This window comes from Lepisosteus platostomus, chromosome 2, assembly GCF_059453375.1.
Source record: "Lepisosteus platostomus isolate fLepPlt1 chromosome 2, fLepPlt1.hap1, whole genome shotgun sequence".
In the NCBI taxonomy this organism is placed as follows: domain Eukaryota; kingdom Metazoa; phylum Chordata; class Actinopteri; order Semionotiformes; family Lepisosteidae; genus Lepisosteus; species Lepisosteus platostomus.
Genome location: NC_142612.1, coordinates 54,201,602 through 54,225,201, shown reverse-complemented (window position 1 = coordinate 54,225,201; position 23,600 = coordinate 54,201,602). Strand labels below are relative to the sequence as shown.

At 42.8% G+C, this 23,600-nt stretch overlaps 2 long non-coding RNA genes across 4 annotated transcripts; both read right to left on the bottom strand.

Moving 5' to 3' along the window:
• Nucleotides 1-83: 83 nt before the first annotated feature.
• Nucleotides 84-15,368, bottom strand: LOC148676521 (uncharacterized). Of its 3 annotated transcripts, XR_015927136.1 has the most exons (3): nt 14,787-15,368; nt 14,537-14,622; nt 84-1,093 (listed from the first exon to the last, which is right to left on the bottom strand). It is a non-coding gene; the product is annotated as an uncharacterized LOC148676521 (long non-coding RNA). The 3 variants fall into 3 exon arrangements; XR_015927130.1 differs by lacking the exon at nt 14,787-15,368 and having other exon boundaries at nt 14,537-14,769; XR_015927125.1 differs by lacking the exons at nt 14,537-14,622; nt 14,787-15,368 and adding an exon at nt 1,518-1,800.
• Nucleotides 4,232-12,616, bottom strand: LOC148676522 (uncharacterized). The gene is made up of 5 exons (XR_015940910.1): nt 12,587-12,616; nt 11,918-12,243; nt 11,639-11,668; nt 11,336-11,362; nt 4,232-4,367 (listed from the first exon to the last, which is right to left on the bottom strand). It is a non-coding gene; the product is annotated as an uncharacterized LOC148676522 (long non-coding RNA).
• Nucleotides 15,369-23,600: the final 8,232 nt, after the last annotated feature.

Below are 23,600 nucleotides of genomic sequence, written 5' to 3'. Positions count from 1 at the left end.
CAGCGTGGACTGAGGTTCATTGCTGTTCTCTGTGCAACTTCTCGTTGCAACTCTTTAAATGAATGAAACAAAACCAAACTACATTGAGGGTACAGTATTTATTACTAACATGAAAAAAGTACAAGGCTGAGCCTTTCTAAAGTTTTAAAGTCAAATTCTTTATATTGCTGAGAGATGTGATGAGAAGACCGATATTGAAATTACATGGAACACAGACACATTTTCCATTGTTGTGAACTGTGTAAAAGACAGGAGGGGACTTGAACACAAGTGCAATGCAGAAATAAAAGCTGGGAGACAAGAGACAGCCAGTTCCCAGAGTTCAGCATAGACCCCAGTGCCTGATGGGTACACACAGTACCAGTCACAAGGATCACATAGTCCGCTCAGTCCAAATCTTTCCCGCCTGAGGACTCCCTCCTCTGCGTATTCACTCAGCCTCACACTTCCCCTCTGATTCCTGTGTGTCCTGTGCTGTTGTGGGAGACTCTGAACCCCCTGCGTTGACTTTCAGAGGGATTGTAGAGTTCTGGATTGCTGTAGAGCAGCCAAGTCTCCTGTAGCAGTGTGGTGTGAAAGATACCAGTCCAGTGCAGGATTAGTTTGCTGGAGATTAGACACTGATTACACACTGATGGAGCTCTGTATTGATCATTGTAGGAACAGCACAAACACTGGCAGCAGAAAGGGGATGTGTATCACACACTGAGTCCTCTTCTGTATGGAACCGCAGGCCAGAGAGTAAGGCTGTGGCCAGGTTGTACAATTTCCTGTGTTTAGAAGTTAGTTCTTCTGACAGAGAGATGATGGCCACATTTGGAAATAAGTTTGTTAAAAAAGGAAATATGGTAGATTCTTAATGATGAATGTTTAAGAGCATGCATACAACAAAGGAAAAATAAAACACAGTGACTTGAATCTGTCTTGTGCTACACAGCAAGACCATCTCCTCTGTGTTTCTGTCTCTTCTTCTCTTCTTCCAGCTGTGTCCTCCTGCTGTGACGCTCCAGAGGGCAGCTCTGCTCTACTGTGTCCTGTGCTGATGCTGAGTCCCACAGACCTCATACACTGCAGTGTCCCTGTGAGAGAGCTCCTGTACCACAGGTCAGAGGTCACTGTCACACAGAGGCTGAGAGGACACTGAGGGCGATGGGCTAACACACTGATTCATCAAGCAAGCAAGTAATAAAGCTATTAAACTGATTTCATTGTGTAAAAATGCTAATCTCTGTCTTAAAGAACAGTATAATATCACTATAAGGCGATATTATAAAAGTAGTAGAAACATGACATTACATATGAAATAAAGTTACTTTTCTGAAAATAAGTTTTTAAATTAAACACGACATGCATTCATTTAAGAACATGTTATTCGAATCTAACAAAAACACATGTACAAGATATAAATTTAAAATGAAGGAATTTCCATCAGACTAATCATCTGCAAGCCCAGACCCCACTCAGCCTGGCAGCCCTGAGACACAGGCAGTGTGTGAGAACTGATCCCTACTGCTCACCTGATAGTGTCCTTCAGCCCCCACAGCCTCTCTGCTCTCCTTTCGCACCCGAGTCTCAGAGTGCTGCTGAGCTGGGATCTCCCCCCTATAACAGAGGAGCAGATGAACCCCAATCAGGCCTGCTGCACAGCCTGCCCTCCTGTCTCTCTGCAGGACTGTGACCCCAGGACTGTACCACCTCTCCCCACACAGAGTGACCCCAGGACTGTACCACCTCTCCCCTTACAGAGTGACCCCAGGACTGTACCACCTCTCTGCTCACAGAGTGACCGCAAGACTGTGACAGCCAGCAGCTTCCTCTCTGTTCACTCTGCTCAGCTGCCCTGCTGAGGCCCAGTGCAGACTCTCTATCAGCAGCTCACAAATAGCCACACGGTGAAGGAACAGGCAGCAGGAGAAACCACACCACGCTGCTGTGTGACTGAAGAGAGAAGCAGACTGGTGGAAACCGCAGGTAGAAGGCCTGCTCAGTGGTTATTGCTTGTTTAAAAAAAGCAACTTTGTTCTAAAACTTCTGGCTTGAGACCTGCAAATACAGGATGGAGGCTGTTGTAGCTATTAAGTCTAACTATGTGTTGATAATTGTAAGTCGCCCTGAATTAATTGTCAGCGCACTGTGTGAATAAAAGTGAAGCATCAATAGAACTGGCTTGTTGACATTAAAATAACAAAGACATTTTGTGGCTTATCAGGCAGAGCAGCGCAGACCCACCGTCCGAGGGGAAAAAGAAAATGCCCCTGAAAGAGAACCATATTAAGGTCCTGCAGGAGATAAAGGCACCCTCCTCTTGGGCTCAGAAAAAAGGAGACGAGGAGCCATAGAGGATCAAAGGGTTGAAAAGCCTCCCCGAGAGAGCTGCCGATAGCCCACTCAACTCAGATGGTGAGGACTGTGAGACCCCCTGTGAGAACAAAATGGAGGGAGGAGTAGGCCCAGCCAGAGACGTCCCTTTCTACTCCCCGGCAAGAGCAGGAGGGAGCACAGTATGCTCCTCCCTGTCTCCAAACGTTACATTTAAGGCAAGTCCAAGACTTTAATCTATCACTCCTGTCCGGGTAAGCTATAAGCAATACTGGCAAAGCCTTTTACAACTCCACCATGCCAGTGAAATTAACATTCATCTGTACTAATGTCAGGGGGCTAAGAGACAGAGTGAAAAGACAAGACGTTTTTTACTACTTGGCCTCCGTGCGGTTCTCAGTATGTTTCTTACAGGAACTCCACCTGTGGGATGCAGGTGACAGGCGGGAGTGTAGGCTGGAGTGTAGGAGGACTACCCTTTTCTGGAGTGGGAATCTTCCTGGGACATCGAGACATGAAGCTGAGCGTCACGTTCTCCGTGGTGTGGTGGTCGCAGACATCGACTGGAGAGGCCAGAAGCTGAGAGTGATTAACATCTACGTTCTGACGGAACCCTTGGAACGGAAGAAAATGCTCACTGACCTGGCCAGCTGCTGCACGATAAACAGACATGTGGTTCTCACCATCAATGTACCTTCTATGCTGCTCAGTTTCCCCTGGTGGGTGGCTTTACGTGGTGTTTCCCAAAGACATGGAAACAACTTAGAGAAACTTGGCAGAGGCAGTGAGACAGAACCCAGTCATCGAGGGCCAGGCGATACTGAGAGACACAGGGGAAACCCTCAAGATCTCCCAGTACGCAGACGACCTGACACTGTTCCTGAGCTCATACAGCGGATTGCAGAGAGAGCTGCAGATGATCCAGGGCTACGGGCTCAAAGCTCAGCTGTCGAAAGAGGAAGGTCAAGTTCTTCAGACCCTGGAGTTTCAGGATCATGATGCCAGAAAGTCTCGAGAAGGTCTGAAGAGGGTGTTTTTCCAGAACCAGGACATCGACACCACAAACTGGGCTGAGAAGATCACCAAGGTGAATGAGAAGCTGGGTCTGTGGAAAACATGGCTGCTGTCTCTCATGGTGTTGAAAGCAGACACCCTGCCTTTTTTGGTTTACCTGGTCGTGCGTACCCACTGCAGGCCATATTCAGATGAGTGCTGCATGGAATGGTCCTCAAGTCCATCTGGAGAGGTAGATGTACTGAGTACTGAGAAACAGGATGTGTCAGGCGGTTGAGGAAGGGGGGAGAGACATGCCACATTGCCCCTCAACCGCATCTGCTGATGCAACCTCTGTCAGGAGCTGCAGGACTCGATAAGCCTCAAGTACCTGTAGTTTGTCAGGCTATGGTTCTCCATCCTAATGAGGCCCCCGATCCAGTGGTCAAACACTGGACCAAAAGCAGAAAAGCAACCAGAGACCTACACCCATGCTGTCAACTGGAGCCAGAGGTACGAGGCTACGAGACAGCCAGAGCTCTGCACCAACCCCAGGGCCCTGTACAAAGAGGTGAAAGAGCAACAGGTCACTGGAGAAACGCTGTGGGTTCCCAGAGAAAACTGGAAAAGGACGCTGTCAATGGAACTGGACAACAAACTAAAGGACCTGATGGATGGCCGTGCACCAGAGGCTGGCGACCAGAGAGGTCCTTTACATGCACCCAATCATCAGGAATCCACATTGCCCCCGGGACACGTGTTTCATCGAGGAGACACAGGAGCACGCGTTCTGGAGCTGCCCATTCACAAGGTGGTGTGGGGCAAGACTATGCAACACCTGGGAGTGGAAACAGTGCTAAACTACCAGTTCATCCTGCTGAGGCTGAGTGACATCAGGACTGTACCACCTCTCCCCTCACAGAGTGACTCAAGGACTGTACCACCTCTCCCCCTCACAGCAGCAGCCACACTGCAGATCAGGAGCACAGAGAGGACTCCCATTACTGCCCACAGGACTGGACACTGACAGCAGGGCTGGACCACAGCTGCACTGCCTGAGGACAGACATGGACAGGATCTGTGCTGACCAGTACAGTGGACAGTAAGAATGGGAGATACTGAAGAGACATCGGATGATTTTAGACAAACAGAATGAGGGATAGAAAGATAATCTACCAGTCATCTGAGACAAATAACAGAGGTTTTATCCATCTGAGAATGAATATTTTCACAATAATTTAATTTAAAAAATATTTTTGGTACTAGATTTAAAGATTTTAACATTTTTCTTTCAAAAATCAAAGATAGAGTAGGCTGTATAGCAAAGACCAGTGGGTTTAAAATGCCCAAATTAACTTACAAAAATAATAGTTTATTTATAACAAAAAAAACACATTGAATCCTACGTCCTGTCAAACACAACCATTAGTGTCTTCTCTCTCAGATGGTCAGGAAACTGATTTACTGAGAGCTAGAGATTTTGAACATAAAATCAAAAATTTAGACTGTTAATTAGGCACAAGAAAAAAATTGGAGCAGCAGGGAAGGTGGTGAAGAAAGATGTGAAGACGGGGGTTTGAATTTAATCTTTTCTGTAGGGGGTTTAGACTTCCAAGTCACAAGCAGGGGTTTATGGCAGGAAAGGGGGTTAACTGATAAGGATTGCAGATGCCAGCTAGGAACCCCCCTGGGTGTAATGTTAAAACTGACCATTTGCCCAGAACATCGTAAACTGGCCAAATACCATGAACCCCCCTCTTTACCATCATACCGAGTGACGTCAGAAACGGAGAAGAAAACACTATATAACCCAAAAGTTTGTAACAGTACGTTGAACAATACTTCGGTTTTGTTGTTTCTTGCGGGAAACAAGACTTCGGCTTTATTGTTCCTTGCATGCAATAAACTCATCTGTTTCACTTCATCTCGGGATCAAGAACCTTATTTCTTCTGTTACAACAAATTTGGCGTAGTCGGCGGATGCTCCAGAAGGCGCAGAACTTCCCATCGGCAGGAGAGACGGTCAGCGCGCACATAACTAAGAGGTAAGGACTCCTCTTTTATTTAAAAGTCCCGACTCTCTCTGACCGATTGGGAAATCTCTGCTCCCTGCGAGAATCGCCCGAGATGACGGAGTAAACGTGAGTTTCTGAATTCCTCTGGCCCGGGGAAGGCACCGGTGTATGTAATGGGTTGTTTGCTGTAAGCCCAGAATTTGGTCTGGCAGGGGTTCCGCGGTATTGTGTACAGGCGTTCGAAGCTGGTGTATGCCTTAATTGCGCGTGGAGTTTTGAACGGGTTTTGGACCCTTACCGTGAAGTCAGGACTGGTGTGGGTCTTAATTGCACCCGGAGTTCTGAAGCTCAGAACTGGTTTGGGTCTTAATTGCACCCGGAGTTCTGAGGCTCTGAATCGGTGTGGGCCTTAATTGCGCCCGGGGTTCTAGAGCAAGTGGTGCATTAAATGCACGTAGTTCAGGACTGGTGTGGGTCTTAGTTGCACCCGGAGTTCTGAAGGTCAGAACTGGTGTGGGTCTTAATTGCACCCGGAGTTCTGTGGCTCGGGATCGGTGTGGGCCTTAATTGCGCCCGGGGTTCTGGAGCTGAGTGGTGCATTAAATGCACGTATAATCCAGGATTGGTGTGGGCTTTAATTACGCCCGGGGTCCTGAGATTAGCTACGCCTTGATCGTGCACAGATTGGCGTGGCGTGGTTTTTTTTTGTTTTAAAGGAAGCAGGAGTGGAGGAGATATATGTATGTATGTTTTTGGTGTTTTCCTTGTTTGTGAAATACATATACACACGCGCGACACTGGCATGGGCGCACCTCATAGTGGGGAGCGGGGCATTAAGTGGCAGGATTTGGGGGACCCGAGAATCGCCCTGATTGAGCTCAGTGCGTAAGTCCACCCCGGGGCAAAAGCAGCGATGCTGGCGTTCTGGGGATGGTGAATTACTGATCAAGAAAGGGGGTTTTCGAGGTCTCGTTTCTTACCTGTGAACAGTGCGGTGTAAGTCCTCTCTAAAGTCTCGGAGAGGCATTTAGATCCTGAGGTAACAGACGCCCTTGGCTGAATGAGTGCAGGAATGCACAGGTTTTTCAAGTGAAAGCATCCCCCTACTGAATGAGCTGTTACCTCACACACGACAAAAGTAAATCTTAAAGAGACCGAACATGTGCGCTAACTGATGGTTTGAGAAAGTGGTGGAAGGGTCCGTTTAAATATCGGAAAAGTGTAAGTTGACGGAAAAGAAGGAGAAAAATATGGAAAAAGCTGAGTTTGTCAGAGGGAATTTGGGGCGAAGACGCCTGTAAAGAAAGCATATATGAGTATTGATTGGCAAAAGCACAAGCATGTAGCTCCCACCCTGGTGCACGGCCGGCACCAGTGGTGGCAGATACATGACGAAAAAGAAAGAAATTGGGATGTGACTTAAAAGTGTGTTTACGGGGAAAATAAATACCCGGAAGAAGATATACTTTACTCGCTACGAAAGAGTATACGGAAAAAAAAAGCTAAAAGAGGCAGTACAGGAGAATGAGAAACGAATTAGGAATTAACTCCTGGTCACGCTGCACTGGTTAATGTGCTACAGCCGGCGACTAAGTTATATCCTGCTCTCCCACAGGGGAACAAACAGGCAGGAAACGAAAATAATTGGGATCAATTCCCTCAGTGGCCATATGGAGAAGAGGGGTCTGATTGGGATAACACTTGGTATGAGTATGATAAAGACGGATCAGGGTCTCCCCTGTTAGAGGGAGGGCGCCCGCAGGTCTGTACTCTCACTCGAAGTGGGAAAGGACTTGATGTAGCAGGGGCTGGTGCCGTTGATGACAGCGCCACTCTAACACTGTCTCGCACCCCGTCGAGGGGGTCTGCAATCGCACCTACCTTCCCTGATTTCCCCCATACGATCAAATCCAAAACCGTAAGATATTGACCGGTGGGCTAAAGTACCGCACCCGAAATTAGAAATGCAGCGAACCTGGAGTGCGCTTCAGGAATTAAAATGATTCATGTAGGAGTAAAACAAGAATACAGCACATTGTATTACGAAGAGAAAAATATATTCTCGATGTATATGTGTGTTTTATGAATTTGTGTGCCGGCATGTATGTGTGCAACTGTGAGTTTTGGTCTACTAAATGACGGTGTGAGTGTGTTTAGCCAGCGGGACTGGCTAGAGACGTAACTACAGAGACTTGACGAAAATCAACTTAAGGAGATTGGAAAATATAAGAGCGTCTGAAACGTATAAGTACAGTACAGGTGGACGTAAAAGTAGTTAAACAGTTTTTGTATTATTATAAATTGTAATTTATACAATTAGTTGCAATAGTGGAAACAATTTGGTTTTATTCGAATGTCTCGAAACCAGACATGCTGAAACGCTGTAGGTTTAGAATCGAGACTGGGGAGAATAACGTCTTGTGAGAAAATCTGTTTACCTAACGATTAGATCCTGTAAATCCCTTGTAGCCTCCCTAAGTCTGTCCCAGTCCAGTGGATAAAAATGTACTGTTAATGGAGTGTTGGTTTTTCTGTAGGGGATACTGGAGCACTACTGTCCTGCTTGTTTCACTCCTCTGTTCAACAGTGTACTATAGAGCAATGTATATGGGAAGATGGCAGGAGGCCACAGGAGTATTGGGACAGCAAGTTTTACTTGCCGAGTACCAGATTTTAATGGGTGGTTTGATCCCAGATCTATTGGGTTGAAATATTATGCATTACAAAGAATGACTATGCAGAACAGGGTATCACGTGGCTTCAACTGGCTGTGATCACTCAGTATGTTGATGGTATTCTGAGTGCTTCCCCTGACGAGGAAACCCACAAGTCTGAGTTGCTTCAGCTTTAGAGTGTCTAATAGAAGCAGTTATGATAAGGCCCTTTTGTGTCTAGCATTGTGGAATTTTAACAGGGCCTGGGTGCAATGTTTTTTACAGGGTGAGCACAACTCTTAACAGATCTGCTTAAGGGGGGAGTGCAGTACAAGGACAAGATTGCCTTGGTTCCTGCAGCAAAAGCCGCCTTTAATAATTTGAAACAAGTTCTCTTACAGGTGCTGAGACTGGGGTTTCCTCAGAGGGATCAACCATTCCTTTGTATTATTGCAAGTAGCTGACAGAGGCCACCCAAGGAGCCCGCGAGCAGGTCCTGGAGGCGTGGGGACCACCACCTGAAGGAGGGCACAACCTCATCCCAGGAGAGTGGGTGTGGATCAGGAAATTTCCTTCACAGGTTCTCCAGCCCAGGTGGGATCCAGATCCTGTTGACAACCGAGTCTGCGGTTCGAGTGGAAGGAAAAGATCGCTGGATCCACGCGCCACACTGCCGACGAGCCTCATCCCCATTTACAGACTCAGAATGAAATCATTTCTGTCAATAATGATAATTGTTGCTGTAGAACTATGTTCCGCAGGGATTAATGATCATCTCTCCCACAAAGGAGAACATGGAATTAATTCCTTTTTAGGCCTCTCCTATCTGACAGCTAAGAAAACCAACCAAAGTGCCTGCTGGGTGTGTGCAGCATTACCCAAATATGTACAGGGAGGACTTCCTATGGGAGCCATTCCTTGGCGTCTCGAGGAAGTCATAGGCATGATCATTTGGAGGGATAATTTAGGAGATTTTAATATGACAAACTATGGGGGTTGCCATAACACGACTTTAACCTGCACAACATTACAATATCTACAGGAGCGAAGCTTAGAGCCCACGAGTTTCACAGGCTCTTACGCTCCTAAATATAACAGAAGCCATACACCACCATACCTGACTCTAAATAAGGAACGTGAGGGAAACATATGTTTTCAGCACACTAATGGTCTGCACTTGGTTGGATGGAGTCGTTGCAACCTTACCATCTCTGCAAATATATCCACCTCTACCTTCCAAATTCCAGGATGGGATCGGCACACCCCACAATTCGGTATAAGTTTCTTATTTTCAGAGGCATGGGGAGCGCCAAACGGAACATATTTCATTTGTGGAAAACGAGCCTACCCATGGTTGCCAGCCCAGTGGTCTGGCTCATGTTATTTAGGATATGTGGTTCCTCATATCCGTGTTCAAACCCACACCCCCTTCGGACCTAACCACAGACCACAAAGAAAATTGGCTGATTGGGAATATTATTTAGGTATAATATTTCCACAAGCCGGCATGAACTTTCTGAGTCGAGAGTTAATTCAAATGGCTTCGACTTTAGAAGAATTAGCAAATTCTACCTCATCTAGTCTGAAGGCTGTTAATGATGAGATGGTAGCCCTCAGAACAGTGGCCATGCAGAACCGACTAGCTTTAGATTATGTACTGGCGGCCCAAGGAGGAACTTGTGCAGTAATTGGCACTGAATGCTGCACATATATTCCTGATAATTCTGAGCACATCTCAGATCTGGCCCAACACATTTACAATGAGGGACAGAAATATCAGGACTATTGTACTGAAAATTGGGGAATTGGGCCTTGGGTAAAGTCTGTGTTTGGGGCCTGGGGTGGAACCTTTTTATAGTGTTTATCTGTAGGAGTAGTATTGTTTATATGTATAATTGTAATCATCACGTGCACAAAAACATGTATCACATCTTGCCATAACCGTGGAACGTACAATGTCATGGCAATACATACCTGTTCGCCAAGAAAGGAAAGATCTGCCCTGACATTGTATGTATAAAAATAGGCTACACTGACGTATGCCATATTTTATAAGGGGGGAATGAAGAAAGATGTGAAGACGGGGGTTTGAATTTAATCTTTTCTGTAGGGGGTTTAGACTTCCAAGTCACAAGCAGGGGTTTATGGCAGGAAAGGGGGTTAACTGATAAGGATTGCAGATGCCAGCTAGGAACCCCCCTGGGTGTAATGTTAAAACTGACCATTTGCCCAGAACATCGTAAACTGGCCAAATACCATGAACCCCCCTCTTTACCATCATACCGAGTGACGTCAGAAACGGAGAAGAAAACACTATATAACCCAAAAGTTTGTAACAGTACGTTGAACAATACTTCGGTTTTGTTGTTTCTTGCGGGAAACAAGACTTCGGCTTTATTGTTCCTTGCATGCAATAAACTCATCTGTTTCACTTCATCTCGGGATCAAGAACCTTATTTCTTCTGTTACAACAGTGGGAAGGTGAAAGAATAAGAAATCTAGATAATCTTTTTAGAAATTACATTCACAACCACATAATACTTACTTTAAATCAATTTATTTTATGTCTTTAATGAGAGACTTTATATTTTTATATCTTTTTAATCTGTGTAGCGTTTTGTTCACTTCTGACTTTTACTTAAATTTCAGTAAATTTAATGTTTCCTGGGCCTTAATTTAATAAAGATTAATTGAATTAAGATTACTTAAGTGGGCATAGTGATATCACCACGTATCAGTATTCTGAGGCTGTTTCAAGGGTCAGAGAGAAACCCTTCATTTTAAGATATACTGTATCAGCTGTAGTGATCTTGTTACCTGTTGTTGAACAGTGTAAGTGGTTTTTTTAACACGTTCTTCTTGAAGGCATAAGATTGTCTTTTCAGGACTGTCTTATGCACATACATACCAGACATGAAAGTATTCATATTCTAAGAAGAATTATTTGTTTAAAACTTTCATCCTATTTCCATCAAATACATCTGCTTTTGATTGTTCAACTTGCATAACAAATGATCTTTCTTTATGTATTAAAGGTTTTGCTAGATTTGGGGATGTTCTGAATTCTTAGAGATATAGAAGACTCTTAGACTCTAACAGCAAAGAACAGAACTTTTGTTTACAGATCTGCTCTGAAATTAATTATAATGAAGGCTGTTTGAAAAGATTTTGAAACCAGGATCTATAGCCTGCCAGCCTATACTGGTGTGCTTGAATACATCTGACATCAAAAAGTGAAAAAGTAAGTACTTAGTCGTTTTTATCATTGAGGAAAATTCAGTAAAATAAGAAAATAGTTATTTACTAATTGTTCTGTATATATAACTGGAGTACTGAAGAAAACAACACTTTTACCTTTATTTTGATCAGTTTTGTCAGGACCTGAAGAGAAGACAGAATCTTTTAAAACTACAGGAAGGATGCAGTCTTCAGAAATCTTGGATAACCCATTTGTCCAGACATTTAGAACAATATCAAAGGAAAATAAGCATATTTATTTAAAGAAATGTAAATGTTTGGAAATAAACTCAGTCATTTGGATTTAAAAATGCTACTTATTTTTTCTGTTAAAAATGATTTCTAACTAGGATTTTTATATACAATAGTAAGCAAATTGGTAAAGTACAGTGTAAGTGAGAAAGGAGTGAATGAGCTTACCAGTAACATTGATTGTCAGAGTGAGTCCTCCTGTAACACAATTGAAATTTTTTTTTAAAAATCTTACTACCATCAGAGCACAATGAATTCTGCTTTTTTTTTTAAGTCTGGAAAAATTCACAACCATGTTTTTATTTTGAATTATGAATTGTCTCTTATTTTACATTATTAATGCAGAAAGCTTTTTAAGTTTAGTTGTAATTACTCATACAGTAAATATGAGCCCTAACTGATTAAAGTCCAGTGTCATTTTGAAGTAAGAGAGTTATCTTATCTTACTATTGATCCTCAGTGTGGTTCCATTGCTGAACACAAGAGCGTCGTTCTGAGCATCATTCTCTCTCCTAGCACAGTAGTACATTCCTGAGTCCTCATGGGAAACGTTATGGATCAACAAGCTGCTGTCTGGTCCAAGTGAATGTCGCGTCCCTAACCCGTTGTAGTAGTTGGCCGCTTGATATTTGGGTCTCACAGTCTGCAGTATGACCAGTGGGGACTGGTCTGGCTGCTGTCTGTACCAGTAGGTGTGAATCCCTTTGAAAGGACACTGGAGAGTCACAGTCTCCCCAGTGTGAGGAGTCAGTGATAAACAGTTAACAAACAGGCTGCAGAAAAACAAACCTGCAACCAAAATCAAATCATTTCATTTTCCAACTTGTCAAACAAAACTTTTTTTTAATGCCAAAGATTATATTTATACATCTGGAGATGAGGAATGAAATGTAAAAATGGATTTGAGGATTTGCCGTCTTTTAAAAATTGTTAAACACCTAACTCTCTAAACTACTTGTTTTACAAAACCTTCAGTAACACCCTGCTTTTTCCTTCCACAACATCTTCAGGCATTTATCTAAGGAGCAGAAATAGCACCGCCTGCTGTGTATGGCAGGTCTCTCTCAGCATCAGAAAACAGCAAAGCCCAATAAAAGATATTCTCCCCATACTCACGTGCGAGGCAAAGACCGTTTTTCATCTTCTCTGAATAACGTCTGCTTTCAATGTGTCAAGAGATCACTCCTCTCGATGCTGATCGGTACTGACTCCGCCTGCAGTAGAAACCACCTTTCTGTGAAACCAGCAGAGGAAGTTTAAACACACTGTGTCCGACACTCTTCTGCTCTGGCAGTGAGCACACAGGCTCTGCTCTTGTTCAGATCAGAACATCTCCATTGGAGTTACCCTATAATAAAGCATTTCTCCCACTGACGGACACTCAGATCTGTACAAATGGATCTCCAAGTATAAAGCATGTATCAGGAACTGAGCATCTGGATGACCTTGAGTCTTCAAGTTTTTGTTTCATTTAAGTTCTGTTACATGACTGCTGTAATTATTTCATTAACATTCTAATATAACCAGGTGTGAAGATGTTTTATAACAAAAATATAACTGCTTTATAAATATAACTGTTTTATAACTGCACTTTTACTGTATTAGGTTAATTGCTTAGTGGACTACTCAGGTTGAAACAAAAACCACCAGACACCAGGCCCTCAACGAACTGAGCTGATACCTCTGGTATAAATGAATAGTTCTGTTCTTTTGGGTGTGCTTGAAGAATCCTACCAGACCAGGAATCCCTGCCTCTCCCTCATAATCCCCTCTGTTCAAAACTAAAAGGATCCAGATCCTTCAGCCTGTCAGGATGACACATTCTTCTGAGCCCAGGAGAGGATCTGCTGCTCTTCTCTGGACTGATTCCAGAGCAGCAATGTTATTTCAATTACTTGGCGTCCAAAAATTGAACACTATACTGAATGACCCCTAACTGGTGTTTTATACAATATTAACATAACATCCCTTGATTTCAATTGTACACTGTTAACTATATATCATAAGTTTTGGGTTGCCTCTTTAATTGCTTCCCTACATTGTCTATAAGATGTAAATGATCTCACAGACATTTCTTCCTTCCTCTCGATATGTGATATCTTTATGGTGAGCAGACACATACTGGAAAGACAAACTATCAGACACTCTCCTACAAAAGAGTTTTATTTTCTTTCAATATGTGACATTTCAGGTAACGCGTCTGTTAGTAGCTGCAATCCCTTCGCATTCAAATAATGATTAAGTGAAGCGGAAAATGTTGCAGATACACAAGTATTTGATCAGATTTTATTGGAACACTTTGACCATGACCTTGTGAAATCTGAAACACAAATTCAATCCAGTCCCTGAAACAGGGTCTACATACAGTTTGAATCACTTCTCCTGTCTACACTAAAGGCTGTCTTGAGAAAAGCACAGATACAGAGGTTTGAGTCACAGATGAGAGGAGAAAGTGTCATGGTTGATAACTGGGTGTTTAATGTCCACTGTTAAAAACACTCCAGTCCTCTCATAAAAGATGAGTCCTCCAGCTGTGTCCTCCTGCTGTGTAGTTCCAGAGTGGCAGCTCTGCTCTACTGTGTCCTGTGCTGATGCTGAGTCCCAAAGACCTCATACACTGCAGTGTCACTGTGAGAGAGCTCCTGCAATAGAGATCAGAGGTCACTGCTGCTGTCACACAGAGGCTGATAGAGCACTGAGGGAGATGGGCTAATGCACTGATCAATCAATCAATCCGGCAAATAGTTAATAAATCAGGCAATTGAAGGCAGTTGAAGTAGAAATATTACATTGTAGCTGACAGAAAAGTATCACTATATGGCTATATTATAAACATGACATTACATATGAAATAAAGTTACTTTTCTGAAAATAAGTTTTTTAAATTAAACACGACATGCATTCATTTAAGAGCATGTTATGTAAATATAACAAAAACACATGTACAAGATATAAATTTAGAATCAAGGAGCATACATCAGTCTAATCATCTACAAGCCCAGACCCAACTCAGCCTGGCAGCCCAGAGACACAGGCAGTGTGTGAGGACTGATCCCCACTGCTCACCTGATAATGTCCTTCAGCCCCCACAGCCTCTCCGCTCTCCTTTCGCACCCGAGTCTCAGGGTGCTGCTGGAGCTGGGATCTCCCCCCTGTAACAGAGGAGCAGATGAACCCCCATCAGTTCTGCTGCACAGGCTGCCCTCCAGTCTCTCTGCAGGACTGTGACACCAGGACTGTACCAACTCTCCTCTCAGAGTGACCCCAGGACTGTACCACCTCACTGCTCACAGAGTGACCCCAGGACTGTACCAACCTCTCCCCCTCACAGCAGCAGCCACACTGCAGAGCAGCAGCACAGAGAGGACTCCCAGCACTGCCCACAGGACCGGACACTGACAGCAGGACTGGACCACAGCTGCACTGCCTGAGGACAAACCGGGAGAGGATCTGTGCTGACCAGTACAGTGGACAGTGGGAATGCAGGAGTCTGGAGTGACACTGGAAGATTTTAAAAAATAACTAATTCTTTATAATTTTGTTTAGAATGCTGGTGTTGTTAGAATAGCTATAAAAGCCACAGAGATCACAAATGTGTTTTGTTCTAAAAACTAAACCAGTTGTTTAAAATGGGATCTAAAAATATTTTTATCACAAATCACTGATGATAATGATGATGATGAAGTTATAAACCTTATTTCTCTGTCTTTTATATTCGTAAATTATCAATTCTGATTTAATGGCAAAAAATTATTCTATTATAATCTTAGTACTAGTGAATACAAATTCACTGGTACACATTTCAGCTCATGTATCGAACTTTATGTTCTTATATTTCAGCTAAACAACTAAAAAAATCTACTTTGATGTTTTAACATATCTTTAATTAAAAACAGCACATACTGCACGGGAAAGAAGAATCTTGGTATCTATATAACCACAATTGAATGACAAATTTTCTTAAACCACAAATTTACAATACTTTACAGAAAAAAATTATTTAATTTGTATGTCACTATTTTCTCAACACACTTTTGTGAAAAGTTGTTAACTTCATTTCTCTTTTCTAAATGTGTATCAAGGACATAAATGTGTATATTTGTATAAGAACCTTTGCAGCTCTTTCCTACCAATATTTCAGGTCTGACAAGCAAAAAATCACTGCAGTTTCGTCCTGCTTCAGGAAAGAAGAAAACATGTTCCATTTTCACAGAACTGAAGCTCCAATGAAGTTCATAAAGTAAACAGAAAATACAGGTCAACATGAAGTTAAGGAAACACGGGGACTGACTGGAGAGTGTATGATCTTTTTGTTCTTGCTATCGTTCTATTGTTTCTGAATTAGAATTAGATATTGAGGAAGATGTGTTGCTCTTTTCAATTCAGGCATTATTGAAACAATGGAAATACATAAACAGAGCTGATACTACAGCCCTATGCACTGTCATTCACTTCGGTCTATATTCATAATTTCCTTAAAGCATTAGTGCATCAATAATGTAGAAATTACACCATCAATGTCTCATTCATATGAGATACAGTAAGTTTGTCTTCAGAGGATAAAATTCCAGAGATGTCTTTGCTCACTTCAGGTGAAAGAAATCCTGTTTTCAGTTCTTACTTGAAATACAAGAATTCCATCACACAGGACCTACAGTACAGGGCTATATTGAAATTAAACAACTCAACTAGGACATGCACACTTCGAAATACAGTATATTTTTTACAACCTAAGGATGTTCAGTCTTGTGTTTGATTTATTTTCTTACCTTCATCTCTGTTGGAATAAACACCTGCATATAAGAAATAAAAACTATTTTCAGCTTGAAACACTGTTTTGCAATATTAGGAATTAAACGTCTTTACAAAAGACAATCCCTTATAGGGATACAAATCTTGTAGCCGATTCTGTCTGTTATATAAATAAAGGTTCTTGTACTTTGTGTAACTGGAAAACTTTAGAAGCTGTTTTCAAACATTTGTCATTAAAGACAATTCAAGAACAAGGGACCTTGCTGTTGCTTGTGTTAATTCATTACCACTATTACTTATAGTGTTTCCTTGTAGCCTCAGATGATTTTAAAACACTTTAAAAGTAGCATTTTTTAGGGAATAGAAGAGTCTTGCAATTATCGTTCAGTCTGTGTGTCTTAACTGCTGCATAAAATTAAAGGTGGACTTACATTGCAATTGGGCAGGAGATTCATGTGTGGAAATGTGTTCAGTTCATGAAAACATCTTATTTTTAAACTAAAGGAAATTAATGCAGGGGTAAGGAGCCCGGGAGGGGCCATCGGTAGGAAAAAAAAAAGTTATATCGAGGGAACGATTTACAATTCGTTCCCTCGTTTTCTTTAATTCGTGCGCACGGAATAACGTTTTCTCTTTCCTTCACAAGGGCAGGTGTGGCACTAGCAGTGAAAAGAGAGGTGCAGTCCTAGCTAGTAGTTCAAGAGTACAGTAGCTACAATGCCCTAATAGCCTCATCCCCTTAATCAGTTCATCTCTATCCATTATCCTAATCTACAGCACTGTCTGATAGTTAGGCATTATTGTACTTATACAGTATAAAGAAACAGTAACGTGTTAACTAGTGTTTGATAACATTGTTGTTACGAGCCGGGGATAATGTCGGCATTTTAGAAAGTTTCTATACTGTATGTGCGTGTGACTACCGTGACAAAGAAAAAGGAAAGAGAAAAAGTTATTTCGTGCGCACAAATTAAAGAAAACGAGGGAACGATTTAGTTATTTCGTGCGCACGAATTGTAAATCGTTCCCTCGATATAACTTTTTTTTCCTGCTGATTTCCTGTACTCCGTACAGAGGCTCTAATTGATTAATGCAGTAGTGCAAAAAATACCAGTACTTGTAAAGAGGACAACACCAGAAATAAATCTTTACAGTAAATTAATAAATTCACCAGGATATCTTCGTTTTCACTTGAATTAAGGCATTATAAATTCAGCTAAATATTTTCCCCTTACAATTAGTGACTAATCTTGATACAGAAGCAGTGCGCCTGCAGTCATGTCTTCAACAACAGGAGACAGAAACAGTAACCTACCTGCGACATTCAGCTCAGTTCCATTGTGAAAAGTAAGAGTGTCGTCCTCCTTCCTGGCGCTGTAGTATATCCCAGAATCTTCTGCCGTAACATTGTGGATGAACAGCCTGTTATGAGCTGCCAGAGAGTAATGATGTCCGAAGCCATTGAAGTACCATGCGTCTGTATATGTGGATGACAGGGTGTGCACGATGGCCAGGGGCAGCTGTCCTGGGCTCTGTCTGTACCAGTGAATACGAGGATCAGTGAGGTCACACTGAATGGTCACATTCTCTCCTGGATTCACTCGTCTCATTGAAAAAGAGATGACTGGGTGTAACGGACACGGACTGGAATCCGTGTCAGATCTTGTAGAAGACACCGGGGTAAAGTTAGCTTGAAGTTCGAAAACGATTTTGGCACGCCTGTAGCGCTTTCACGAAATCTCTTAGAGTTACAAAAACCCTTGCTTTGTGTATAAAATACATTGTGGATGATTTCTCAGCCTTTACTTTTTCGTTTTTATGACATTTTTTTGACCAAGCACGAATATTCTTTTGTCCATATCTCCGCAATGGAAGCACAGAACGCCTTCAAACCAAAAGCATTTTAAAGACCACGACTTGTGGATATTTCCACAGCCTTTAAATCAAACTATCAGTGAGCTAATTATCTTTTTTTAAACCTCCGGTTTTTCATCGATGCGTAATTACGCACGAACTGGAACCCGGGGGACTGCTGTGTGCACACGTTCACAACGCGAGAAATACTGTTCAATACGGCTTCATGCGAAAAACCCGTATATGACCATAGGAAGCAGAACAGCGCAGTCTCCCATTACCCAGACTGTAAGCACGGGAATAAAGCTTTGTTTGATTTCTGAAACCCTTCCTTTACATCCTGTTTTCATTCAGGTAAGGGAAAACTATATTCACAATAGTACTGACAGCAGGAAGATTAAAATATTATTTTCTCAGCAGCTTATTAAAAACAGCTCCCATGATGTTCAAACCGACGTTTTACACAGAACACTGACACAGCTTTGTGTTCTGAATCTCTTTTTCTCGTGCTTTTATTTAATGTGGCACAATGCACTGGGATAGGGGTATTCTGCTCACAAACTAATAGCATTTAAACCACAGCACCCACAATGCTGCAAGTGTTTTGCACACTAAGCAGGTCCTCTGACTTTTCCCAGCTTTGTTTTGGGTTGTGGAACCTTTCTTTATATTTTTTAGGATTTTCTGAAGATAACACTACAGGTAATACACTGGGATAGGTGGGTCGTCTTCATGGCTCAATAGCATTTCAAATACAGCACCCACACTGCTGTACCCAAGTGTTTTACACACCAGACAGGCCCCCGAACCTCATACAACCTTGCTGTGGCTGTGGCCCCTTTCTTTATTTTTTATGATTTTTTGAAGATAACACTACAGGTAATATAGTGCCATAGGTGGGTCGACTTCATGGTTCAATAGCATTTCAAATACAACAGCCACACTGCTGAAACCAAGTGTTTTACACACCAGACAGGCCCCCTAACTTTATATAACCTTGCTGTGGCTGTGGCCCCTTTATTTTTTTATGATTTTCTGAAGATAACACTACAGGTAATACACTGGGACAGGTGGGTCATCTTCATGGCTCAATAGCATTTCAAATACAACAGCCACACTGCTGAAACCAAGTGTTTTACACACCAGACAGCCCTCAGAACCTTATACAACCTTGCTGTGGTTGTGGCCCCTTTCTTTATTTTTTTATGAGTTTTTCAATATGGCACCATTAGACAGGCGGTACATGGGGATAGGGGGTGCTCTTCACGAGTCAATAGCTCTTCAAGCACAACAGCCACAGTGCTGCAACCAGGTGTTTTACACACCAGACAGCTCCCCTAACCTTATACAACCTCGCTTTGAGTTGTTTAACATTTCTTTCAAATCACTTGGGTTCATCAATCATTTGATCATTTTTCAGCGTGGAATAAACCTATTACTTGTTCCTTGGAGATTACCATCTGCTGATAAGATATGATCGCTATATTGACCATATACAATTTCTTGCATAAGGAATTCATATTTTGCATACACCGATCCCCCCGGAGTCCCAAGTGATTCTGGTTTTGGAAAGCTAAAGGACAATGAGCTTCACGATACCAGGGGGACAGTGGGTGGTCAAGTCTCCCCTTAACAATGGATCTTGTCAGATTATGATGTCAGTGCATTTAATAATGTTGTTGAACTCTCTTTAGCCCAAATACAGAGGAGCCCAGACCCAGAATGTCATACTGACAGAGAGTGATCTCATTATGTGTGTTTGGATTTGAACAACTATTTTTATTGTTTGCTAGAACCAAAACAATCTATGTTAGACATTTTCATCTTCAGCCAAAAATACAAACCTGTGTACGTAGTGTGGTGCAGGTTCTTGTCCCATCCTGCTCTTGGTCCAGGTTGGAGGGTTGCACCGATTCTGAGTCTTGTTAGCTGGTATGGATGGGTTTGGGGGTGTTGATACCAGAGTGGTCCAGGAGGGGGATGCAGGTGTCTCGGGGGCATTCTTGTTTTTCTATGAGTTCAGGTTGATTCTGTTGGTTCTGTCACGAATCTCCCTCACGCAGGCAAGCGCTCCCGCATTCCCTCGAGCTCTCCCCATACCAAACGTGCACATGTCAATCAGTCCTCTACTTAAACCCTCATCTGTCCCCCGGTAATTGCTCACGATTGAGATTCTCTCCCAGAGCTTACCTACTAACTACGCCTTTGCCTTACTATGACTTCTCCCCTGGACCTCGACCCTGCTTTTCCGACAACCGCTTTAGCCACTCGATTTTGTACCTTCGCCTGTTTTACGCTTTCTCGGATCCTGACCCCAGCCTGTCTCTTCGTTTACGCCTCTGCCTACCGACGCAACTTCTACGCCTTCCCGGACTCTGACCCCTGCCAGTCCCTCGACTACGCCTTCGCCTGTCAATTCTGTGCCTACGCCTGTACTACGCCTTCCCGGACTCGGGCCCCTGCCTGTTTACTCCGACTACGCCTGCGTCTCGCGCCAACCCTACCAAGGGCACCGCATTGGATCCCTATCCTCAGCAGTCAGCCCCTGCATGACAGGTTCTGAGTGTCTTGGTTACATCCGTTTGTGTGTATAGATGAAAAAGCTATTGAAGAGCACCCCCACACCCCTCACCCATCTCGGTGGAAGTTGCCATGTTCAAAAAATCCTAAAAAGATAATTAAAGTTGCACACAACAAAGCATGACTGTGAAAGGTCAGGAGGCCTGTCTAGTGAGCACAACACTTGATTACAGTCAAAAAAAACATTAAAAAATAAAGAAATGTTCCACAACTCAAAGCGAGGTTGTATAAGGTTAGGGGAAATGTCTGGTGTAAAACACCTGGTTGCAGCACTGTGGCTGTTGTGCTTGAAGAGCTATTGACTCATGAATAGCACCCCCCAATCCCCATGTACCGCCTGTCTAATGGTGCCATATTGAAAAACTAAAATTCTTATTAAAAAATAAATAAAGGGGCCACAACCACAGAAAGGTTGTATAAGGTTAGGGGACCTGCGTGGTGTGTAAAACACTTGGTTTCAGCAGTGTGGCTGTTGTATTTGAAATGCTATTGAGCCATGAAGTCGACCCGCCTATGGCACTATATTACCTGTAGTGTTATCTTCAGAAAATCATTACAAAATAAAGAAAGGGGCCACAGCCACAGCAAGGTTGTACGAGGTTCGGGGGCCTGTCTGGTGTGTAAAACACTTGGGTACAGCAGTGTGGGTGCTGTATTTGAAATGCTATTGAGCCATGAAGACGACCCACCTATCCCAGTGTATTACCTGTAGTGTAATCTTCAGAAAATCCTAAAAAATATAAAGAAAGGTTCCACAACCCAAAACAAAGCTGAGAAAAGTCAGAGGACCTGCTTAGTGTGCAAAACACTTGCAGCATTGTGGGTGCTGTGGCTTAAATGCTATTGGTTTGTGAACAGAATACCCCTATCCCAGTGCATTGTGCCATATTAAATAAAAGCATGAGAAAAAGAGATTCAGAATGCAAAGCTGTGTCAGTGTTCTGTGTAAAAAAATCGGTTTGAACATCATGGGAGCTGTTTTTAATAAGCTGCTGAGTAAAGAATATTTTAATTTTCCTGCTGTCAGTAGTATTTTCAATATAGTTGACCCTTACCTGAATGAAAACAGGGCGTAAAGGAAGGGTTTCAGAAATCAAACAAAGCTTTATTCCCGTGCTTACAGTCTGGGTAATGGGAGACTGCGCTGTTCTGCTTCCTATGGTCATATACGGGTTTTTCGCATGAAGCCGTATTGAACAGTATTTCTCGCGTTGTGAACGTGTGCACACAGCGGTCCCCCGGGTTCCAGTTCGTGCGTAATTACGCATCGATGAAAAACCGGAGGTTTAAAAAAAGATAATTAGCTCACTGATAGTTTGATGTAAAGGGTGTGGAAATATCCACAAGTCGTGGTCTTTAAAATGGTTTGACGGCGTTCTGTGCTTCCATTGCGAAGATATGGACAAAAGAATATTCGTGCTTGGTCAAAAAAATGTCATAAAAACGAAAAAGTAAAGGCTGAGAAAGCATCCACAATGTATTTTATACACAAAACAAGCATTCTCGCAACTCTAAGAGGTTTCGTGAAAGCGCTACAGGCGTGCCAAAATCGTTTTCGAACTTCGAGCTAACTTTACCCCGGTGTAGAAGACCCTATGCGATGCGGTAGGAGCTGGAGAAAACAGGAGCCGTGGTAAAAGGGAACACACAGGGGTTTAATAGTGCACAAAATAATAGTGACAGTCCGTGAGACAGTGTACGGGGAAGACAAAACAGCATCCAAATCCAAACGGGTCCAAGGGCAGGTCAAAGCACAGTCCGAAAGTCCATCAACTAGAAATCCATCCTGGGACGCGACAAAGTTAAAATCCCCGGGAGAGGGGAGCACACAGACGAACGAAACATGGAGGTCCAAGGGTGACGGGGCGAGATCCTCCAGACCCCGGGCTCAGGAAGCGGGAGGTGTCGGGGATGAGGCCTATGCCCTCAGGAGACGGATGTAGGGTTTCCTGGTGCTAGGCGGGCCTCGCGACATCTTACCCTAATGATGAGCCCCGAGGACTGGAGGAGCTGGTCTTTAAATAATAACACTAAAAGGGTACACCTGGAGAGCTAAATCACACGAACAATAATGAGAGCAGTGGAGCATCCTCTAGAGAGGGATGTCGGGCGTGACACTGGGAGACAGCAGAACAGCAGATCTAAAACAAATAGTCATTAAAAGAGATTGGAAAGGCAAAATTATTTTTTATTTCAATTTAGAAATACAATATTTTTATTTAGATAGAGTAATTATTGTTGTCAGCTCTTGTGTTCCATTAATACACTCTTAAAAATCTTTATTCTTGAACATTTTGATCTTCATTAAGATTTTATTCATAATGATTGATACATTCTTTAAAATTATTAATTTTAAATATTAATTATTGTTTATAATTATGAATTACTACTCACACACTAACGTCAGGCCCAAACTCTTTAGACTTTCCATTGCTCCTGTAGTGACTCTCTATGTGAATAATTACTGTATACCTGCTCAGCTGATAAGCAGGTTCTCTCCCTCAGCAGAGATCAGTACAGGGTTACTGATATCACCTCACCTCAGGAGCGACAGAGGGGAAGATCAACAGCTCTTCGTCACAGAGCAGCCTTCACTCTGACCACACAGACATTGTGAGATCTGGCCTCTTCATGATGGGTGAATCATATCAAATGTTAAAGCCTACAGTTTTTCTTGAGCAATATTTTCATTTTGTTTTCACCTTTTTGATCTCTTCTTCCTCTTGTGTGAACAGGAAGAGAGCACTAAACACTCAACCTTATCTTTTGATTTTAAATACAGCAGTATTTTTATTTTATCTTGGAAAGCTGCAGTATGGACTGAGGTTCATTGCTGTTCTCTGTGCAACTTCTCGTTGCAACTCTTTAAATGAAGGAAATGAAACCAAACTACATTGAGGGTACAGTATTTATTACCAACATGAAAAAAGTACAAGGCTGAGCC